At 43.5% G+C, this 8,870-nt stretch overlaps 1 long non-coding RNA gene and 1 pseudogene across 2 annotated transcripts; one reads left to right on the top strand and one right to left on the bottom strand.

Annotated features, from left to right (window-relative positions):
* Positions 1-1,172: 1,172 nt before the first annotated feature.
* Positions 1,173-5,359, bottom strand: LOC125525565 (uncharacterized). Of its 2 annotated transcripts, none has more exons than XR_007291357.2 (3): positions 4,935-5,359; positions 3,019-4,134; positions 1,173-2,125 (listed from the first exon to the last, which is right to left on the bottom strand). It is a non-coding gene; the product is annotated as an uncharacterized LOC125525565 (long non-coding RNA). The 2 variants fall into 2 exon arrangements; XR_015612030.1 differs by having other exon boundaries at positions 1,175-3,823; positions 3,966-4,134.
* A 373-nt stretch (positions 5,360-5,732) lies between these two features.
* On the top strand, positions 5,733-5,905 carry LOC125526217 (U1 spliceosomal RNA; annotated as a pseudogene).
* The last annotated feature ends 2,965 nt before the right edge of the window (positions 5,906-8,870 follow it).

Here is an 8,870-nt window from a genome sequence, read left to right as displayed (position 1 = left end):
GATACATCCAACGCATGGGATATACGTGCCGTCGCAGAGCGCCGTTGGTTGATCCCGGGTAGAGAGCGCACCAGCTTTGTTTTCTTCACGTCTTTGGCTGCTAATATGAGAGGTATAGACGGACGCTTCTTTGATCCCGGAAGGGCCGGGAATCCATGAACCATGACGACGGTGATGAGTCGCATGTTGCTCACAAGTAAAGAAGAGCATCGGCAAGCTAGCTCTTGTCATTTCCTCTGTGATCTTTCGGTTGATGAGAGCCCAGCCCCAGCTCACCTCAACATCAGGTGTTTGTTTATCTCTGGCTCTGTCCTATCACGCTTCACTAGGAAGTCTGGGTCGACATGGCTTATCATAAATTAAATTATCAGTCAGATAAATTAAACAACTTGACATCACTTGTGTTCTCTTTCCTTTTCCCAGGGCGGACTTGGGGGTGTCGACCGTGAAGGAATGGTTATGTTCTTTGAAGGGGAAGAGGGATATCACCGAGGACTGAAACTTTCGCCAATAACTGGAATAGTGTAATGAGATTATGGCATGCGAAAATTTCTAAATCCAGTAGACTAGAACATTATTGAGAGGCGAAAACTACGGTCAACTAAAAACACTGGTCAGCGTCGTTTCCTTGCCCTTTTGAGTACTCAGATATCATGTATAGTACAGCTCTTGGAGGCAGAGCAGCAAAGTTTCTTTTTAGAACCAAAGCATACAAGTTATGCATTGGTGGTATTACATTCCGACAACATAACTTGCCGCACGTTGTTGTGCACGTTAGCTAAACGGAAATGGTCTCCATCAGGGTTAAAAATTTCAATGAAATTTTAGTGAATTTCAAAATTTCACATATTTCAGTGGGGTCTGAAGTATATTTAACCCCGAAATTTCGAGGCATTTTCAAAATGATTTCAAAATTAATTTAAATTATGTCAGAATTCATTAAAATTAAGTGAAAATTGAAGTCTAAAAATCCGAAATATGCGGAATTTCTAAAATTTCGCATATTTCAGTGAGGTCCGGATTTATTTTGTTTCCGAAATTAAAAACCTCTTGGTCTCCATATCTTCTCGCCGTCGCAGCAATCTCATGCGCCATTTTGTTTTGGTCCTGCCTGACGATGCTAACTTGCACGCTGGCAAAGGCCTTCCTCTGATATCTGTTATTACGGCAAAACAATACGACCTACTCATACCTTTCGACTGGAGTTCCCGGCCTAGAGCGGCAAAGAAATTGAGCCAAGCCATTTCCCTGCAAATTATCGTCACCTCCTTTTCCCTTCTACAGTTTCTTGGCGAGAGCAAACAGTGAGCAATCTTAACAGTTTTTGTTTTGCTTTTCTTTTCACTAGTAAGCACGTCCTGCCAATTCAATCCATTTTTCAAATTCCACCTCTATTTAATTTGTATCCTTTTCTATAGCTTTTGTTTGTCTACACCTTTTTTTAATTCAAACAACTAAAGAAACTAAAAATGGAAATACAATATGTGCTATTCCCCAAAGAAATAAAATGGGAATGTGATATAGGTAATGAATAGGGAGTATCTAGGATGATAAGTACAACATTTATCGAAATATCCCCAGGACAATAACCTAATTATTTGAAATGCATTGTTTGACAGAGACACAAAAATGAAGAGTTTATTTGAACAATGCGCAAAAATGCTCTTCAGATGTATTTCATCAAACAAGGAGTCCGAGTTTGCCAAAATAAAAATTCAGAGCGGTTTGGAAGTATTCTCATCACTTCTCTTTCTCCGCCTCAGAAGCATTCTTCATCTGGGCTCCCAAAACGCTTCATCCCTCAGAGCTTTGTCTATATAAAGAGTCAAGGTACTAAACATGCATGGCATATATGTCCAGTCAGTAATAAAATTAGTTTCTAGCACAATGTCGGAGGATTTAAAGATGGGACATTACCGTCTTATGCAAACCTTGTGGAGACCTTTGTATATTTAATGCATACTTCTGCTTTCATTATTGGGCTGATGAAGTGAAAGTTGTGAGATAAAATATTCTAAATCTCCTGTAGCTTCTTTAGCAACTATAGCCTTCGAGGTGGACAATCTACATCTTTGCTTCTCAGGAGAGGCTCCTAGTTGATTTGCTGTTGTACAAGGATGCTAATCTGAAACAATTATGCAGCACATGATAAGTGCTAAGTCGACAATTGGTACTGAATCTACCAGGCTCCGAAGGATCCAATTATGTGATTTTACATGTGCATCTTAGCTATCAAAGGAGAAGAAGAAAATGGTCAAAGCAACAAAAAAAATGCAAGCTTATATAAACTTCACAAAACCGGGTATGACATTTCAGCCAAGGAAGATTTATTCACTTACGTTCACATGATACAATATGCAAGCAACAGTTCATGGGCATGCCCTGACTAAACTATGTGTACACAAAAATAATTATCACCTCCCAACTGACCGCTTGTTAAATGTACACATCAACTAATTGACTTAATAGTTATCTCACACTCCCACCAATTTATTAAGAAAATAGAAATCACCCAATGGAACCGGAATTTCAGAACAGCTTAGTCAAGTTTTCCTATGTTATATACCCTGCCGCTGAAACAAAGCAAATGAGTATAAGCTATGTAAAACAACACCAAGGATAGGGGATGAATGAAACAACAAATTATGCATCCCACGGAACAACACCATTTTATGCAGTATTCACTATCGAAGGCCCTCTGCTCTAAATACTGTGAGATGTGGAGTGTAGTAGAAACATGCTGAACCAACATGAATAGACTCCAAAATTATATGCATACATCTTGAAGCATACACTGGAATTTTCAAATTGCCATCCAACCTCCAGGAACTCTTCATGTCAAAAAAGAGAATTATACAAGACATGGAAAGGAATAGTAGGCTCGGACCAAATAATTACTAACCTTGAACTGTAGGTTCAGGCCAAATAACCAAATAAAAGATACACAGATATCGGTGAAATTAACTATAATATACGCGACTATTATAAAGAGATTTCAGATGCAGATCAACTACATACACATAATTTAGTGCCCAAGATTTGGTGTCTTATCAATTGGTCCAAGTTCTCCCTGTGGCAGCGCATCTCATTATTATTCTCTCGTTGCAACAAAAAAACAGAAGAATGTTATTTAGTGTCCAGTCAGCAAGTGTAAGCTTGAGCTAAAATAATACAAAAAAAGAGGAAGGAAAAGTACTGCGATTTTTACACTTCAAGGCACCACGAATACACCTCATAATCGGATTAGTACAACAATAAGATGAAATTATTGCTATGTAATATGTTTTTTGTGAAGAGACTTGAAATATCCTAGATTTGATGCTTGTACAAGTTCAGTTAAAAGTGGTTTAAACAGTCTACAAACTGAACTTATTTTTACTTCCTAGATTAACCAAAAATTGGGGGATTTCACACCAACTGAACATAGTAATATACAACAAAAATATTACTCCGTCTGTATACTAATATAAGAGCGTTTAGATTACTAAATTAGTGATCTAAATGCTCTTATATTAGTTTATGGAGGGAGTAGAAGAAAGCAGTGCAAGGACAGAATAGTACTCCCTCCGTCCCAAAATAAATGACTGAATTTTGTACTAACTTTATAGTAAAGCTAGTATAAAGTTGAGTCACTTATTTTGGGACAGAGGGAGTACATGAATTGTACGTAGCAGACATACATAAACCGAAACGTACGAGAGAGAAAAAACGATTATTTTTATCACATTACCTCAGTGTTAAACTGTTTGTCTACAACGGCACGACCATAGCCTCAGCTTCCCTCTCCCATTCGTCAGATTGTGGGGAGTGGAGCATTTGGGGACTGCATGTCTCGAAACAAATTTGATCATACTACTAATGGGATCAAACACCAACAACCAATTGCATTGGTTCATATTTTCAGTGAACTGGGTAGAGAAGCAGAATACAATCATAAAGAGTTTTGAGCTTGCAAATGAAGCAACCTTGTCTCTCTTGGATAGTTCATAACAAAATGAAGCCGCCTTGATAAAATTCAACGTCGTCTCTGCAGACTCGTTCTCCCACAACTTGAGAGAGACCTCTTGCTCCACTTTTCCACCACCGACCACAAAGTACAAACTCTCAAGCGATGAAGTAAACCTGAAAATATGACTGAAAGGACCTTAGGTGCAGCAATTGCTGATGAATGGGAACATTCTGAACATGTAGAAATAAAGTATGAGTTGATAGGGAAGAGGCCAAAAAAGAAGATATAAAATATTAGTATTGAGATTGCCTGAATTTCGTATATTAGTGGATGATTGAAATCATGTACAGAAAGTTTAGGAGCTATTGTGTAGTAATTTTGATGCCAATTGAGGAGTGAGTCGTGGTAGAATGGATTTGTGGGAGCACTGAAAAGGTAATTCGAGTTACACAATACAATTATCATATGAAGAGATTAAATAGTCAATAATCAGACTGTAACCCTGTCTAGTGCTGAGCTTGGCATTGATTTGGATCATGATAATTCACCTTTTAATGATATAATCAGAGTCTAACCCTTCCAGAATAACGTTGTTTAACTGCAGCAATGTTAGTTGTGTGGAAGGATCATGTATATAAAAGAATGATAGAATGAGAATCAGTTCACATTTGGTCGTTGGAAAAAGTACAGTGTAGACTTTGTAACATCCTCCACTGCGACGTATGCAGATCATGATGCAGTAAAACAACCAAAGAAAGTAAATAAGCACAAGCATCAAATTCTCTTGTGTATGGAACATAAACTGAATCATAAGTACAGGGTAGACTTTGTAACATCCTCCATTGTGGTGCATGTAGATAATGATGCGCTAAAACGATCAAATTCTCTTGTGTATGGAACATAAAATGGACCATATGCTGGGTACCTCACTATTCAGTATAGTTTTATATCAATCTGCACTTCAATCAATCGAATGGAGACTTACTGGTTTCTCCATAGTCAGATAAGGTCGTGGCCATCCGTTGGGCAGCGTTGGGCAGCAGAGGAGGGCAGCGCCGCCGCACCGCGCTGACGTCCTTCCGTGTGGCAGCAGAGGCTGACCGCGGGCAGTGGGCAGCGGCGGCAGGGGGCGCTCCCGCGTTCTTGGGGCAGCAGAAGAAGACCAGCGGGGGCCTGCTCTGCTCACGCCCACATTTGTCCGCGGGGAAGCAGAAGAAGTCTGGCGGTTGCGGCAACGGAGGCCAAGCTGGGCGGCGGGGGACGGCGCGGGGCCGGCCAGGGCGGCGGCGGACCGGGAGCCGACGTGCAGGGGACGCAGCGCGCGGGGCCGGCCGGGGTGGCCGCGGACCGACGTCCGACGGGCAGGGGACGTTGGGAGGGAGTACTGGTTGGGAGAAGGAGAGTGGGAAAGGTTTTTCGGGCGTGCGCGTTCTGCAGAGCGGTTTGTTTTCGTGATTATAGCGATGGAGGATTAGTGGGTTGATTGGCGTGTTTGTTGCATCAAACATCGAAGGATTAAGGAGCATTAGATTTTGTTGATGGATGGATCTGATTGTTTGGTTCTCCGCCCTCTCTTTCTTTTATAGAAGTAGTAGAAAAAGTAAGCAACCGAAAGTTCCTATTCTGGCTACTGGGCCTAGCCATCCAGAGCCCATTCAGTAATGCAAGTCCACGCAAAATAGGCCCACAGAGATCTTGTTTAGTTTAGTACCCCATCGACAACACAAGAAGATTAGACTAGGAGAGCAGGCTATATTATGATGACCAGGTGCTTCATTGCAACATACTTACCTGGACAGGGTCTACGAGCGATCAACAAGGCTCGTGGCCTAGATCAATGGCTTACATTGCACTTAGTGAATGCGTTGGTCTACCATCTTTCTAAGTGAAAGAATGTCTATCAAGAATGGACGTCATAATTTGTGATAGAGGGGGTACGCGTTCGCGCGGCCCCTGCCAAAACATTAATACATTTTTTTAGTCATTCATTTGTGAACCATGATAATTTCCTCCGTCATCTCTTTGGTTATTCTTTATTTGTAATTATTTGTAATATGTTTTACAGTGGTGCAAAATCATTGTCTAAAAAGTCAGTACTCAGTACTAGGATGGAAATGTACAACTTTCAGTTTACGTCACCTTCATGCAGAATCAGAAAGCGACCAGGGGCAGCTGAAAAAAAGATGCTTTGTTGTCTGGATCTGCAGGTTAATGATCTATGTTACCGTGATTATTGATCTATGTTACTCGTTTCAGGAATTTTTTTTTGATCTATCCCTGCATTAACGCCGGAAGCAAGCACGCAACAAGAATTCGCTTCCTCCGGGAATTATCACGGCAAACAGGCAATCCATCGACCCGTCGTAGCCTCGTACCCATCTCGCTCAACTCGCTTGGGTCGACGGCATCGGCAGGGCGCGCAGGCAAGACGGGAGCCCGGCGAGATGGGTACAGACAGGAGAGGAGGAGCTTCTCTCTCCCGCGTCGCTCTGGAGAGCCAACGCGTCGTACGTACGTCGTGGCAATGGCGAAATGGCCGGCCATCCTGTTCACCGGTCCTACCGCGCGCGGAACGGGTCGCCGCCGGCTTGTCTCTTCTCGACGTCTCCTTTTGCCCTTTGGCCGTGCCCAACGTGCACGGGAGGAGTGGCACGGGAAGGAAGATCTTCCGTCGTTGTGGATGATGCGCGGCGCGTCGGATCCCTTGAACTCGTCAGTCGTTCATTGGTTCTTGGGTGGGCTTGAAGGGCGCGCGTCTCTGGCAATGTGGCGACGGACGTGGCGATAGGTGATCAGGAGTTCGGTTGATAAATGATACTCCCTCCGTTCCGAATTACTTGTCGTATGTATGGATATATCTAGATGTATTTTAGTTCTAGATACATCCATTTCTGCGACGAGTAATTTGGAACGAAGGAACTACAATCAGGATGGATTATTGGGGTTCGTTTGTTTTCACGAGGTTTAAGTTCGTCATAATATAATCTGTTGAGCGGATGGATCGATTGGTTTGAGGTTTGGTACTACAATTGTGTGTCGACATGATTGTCGACCGGTGAAAGGATAATGTTGAATGCGTGCCATGGCCTGCAACCAAAGGCAGCTCTAGCCAATTCGTAGTATCGATGATCGTCATATGGAAAATGAAGCGCGCTTCATTTAGATATTGGAGGCCGTGAAGAGTGTGCGTAAATACAGCTTCGTTATAACATGGTGTCCATATGTTTGGTTACATGTGTGTCTCACTTGTCATTTAGGCACCAGCTCAAATTTTCAACACGTAAGTTTTTTCAAACCAGTTTTCAACATCGGTTTACGCTAGGATTTTAACTTGGATCTACAAAATGGATTCCATGAAACAACTAGAAGTTGAACAACCGAAAGTCCATGAAGAGGGCATGGCCACATCGACATGGTCGATGGTGGTGATTATGCCCGTGATGGGGATGGAGGGATAGAGGCTAGCGAAGGGGTGATGGGGCTTAGAGCATCTCCAGCCGTTGGCCCTCCTAGGAGGAATAAAAACCGCCCCCTGAGGGCGAGTCGCGATACAATCGGCGTTGGGAACGGTTGGGCATCCAGCCGTCGCTCCCAGGTCGCCCCCAGGCGCCGATATTGGCCCAGTTTTAGGCCCACTTTCGGCGAATAAAGGGTCCATATGGGCGAGAATAGGCTCATATTCGGCGTGGTTCGTCGTGGCTCGGCGTTCAATTACCAACATAAATATTTTTTTATCACATAGTTCATCAAATAGTTCAACAAAATAGTGCAACAACAAATAGTTCAATACAAATTATATAGTTTAACAAATAAAAACTCATATTTCATCACACGTCGCGCCCGGCGTCGCCCTTGAGCCTCCATAGGTGCTTCAACAGATCCTGCTGCAGTTGACGATGCACCTGTGGGTCTAGGATCTTCTGACGCATACCGAGGTAGCAAGTCCAGGTTACCGGTAGCTGGTGATCAATTTCGGTTAGAGGACCCTGCCTATAGTATGGTTCAGTGTCAAACACTGGCTCTTCTTACTCGCTCTTGATGATCATGTTGTGCAAGATGACACAACAAGTCATGATCTCCCACATTTGATCTTTCGACCAGGTCTGAGCAGGGTACCAGACAATAGCAAATCGAGATTGGAGCACACCAAATGCCCACTCGACATCCTTCCGGCAAGCCTCCTGCACCTTGGCAAAGTGGGACTTCTTGCCTCCTGGCACAGCGTTTGAGATAGTCTTCATAAATGTAGACCATCTCGGATAGATGCCATCAGCTAGGTAGTACCCCTTGTTGTAGTGCCGCCCATTGACCTCGAAGTTCACCGGAGGAGAATGACCTTCAACAAGCTTGGCAAAGACAGGGGAGCACTGCAGCACGTTGATGTCATTGTGAGTTCCTGGCATACCAAAGAAGGAGTGCCAAATCCAGAGGTCCTGTGTGGCCACCGCCTCAATCACACTGCAACCGCCTTTAGCGCCTTTGTACATCCCCTGCCAAGCGAATGGGCAGTTCTTCCATTTCCAAGCTAATTTTTTTAAAAATAACACATTTTTTATTAATTTGCACAAATATTACGCCCAAAAAATAATTTTCAAAAATAATACACCGTCGGCCCGCAGCAGGCCAAGTGGACCTAGTCGGCCCACAGCAGGCCGACTGAGGTCCTATCGGCTTGCTGCTGGCCGATTAGCCTGTCGGCCACCAGTTCAGGTCCAGTCGGCCTAATTGGCCCGCAGTTGGCCGACAGGGACTAATTGGCCTGCTGTGGGCCAACTGGTGCATGCCACCATTTTTGTCCCGAACGATCCCTGAATTTTTTTATAAACTATGACATATTTCGCGTAACCCTTTCCCCGCAATATTTTCCCGCCACCCGTTTCCCACCATATGTTCCCGCCAACTCTTTCCCGCCACCCGTTTC

Source organism: Triticum urartu, chromosome 7A (genome assembly GCF_056163025.1).
Source record: "Triticum urartu cultivar PI428250 chromosome 7A, HENAU_Tu73, whole genome shotgun sequence".
NCBI classification, from domain to species: domain Eukaryota; kingdom Viridiplantae; phylum Streptophyta; class Magnoliopsida; order Poales; family Poaceae; genus Triticum; species Triticum urartu.
Note: the sequence above shows the minus strand (reverse complement) of the source record. Positions and strands in the feature narration are given on the sequence as shown.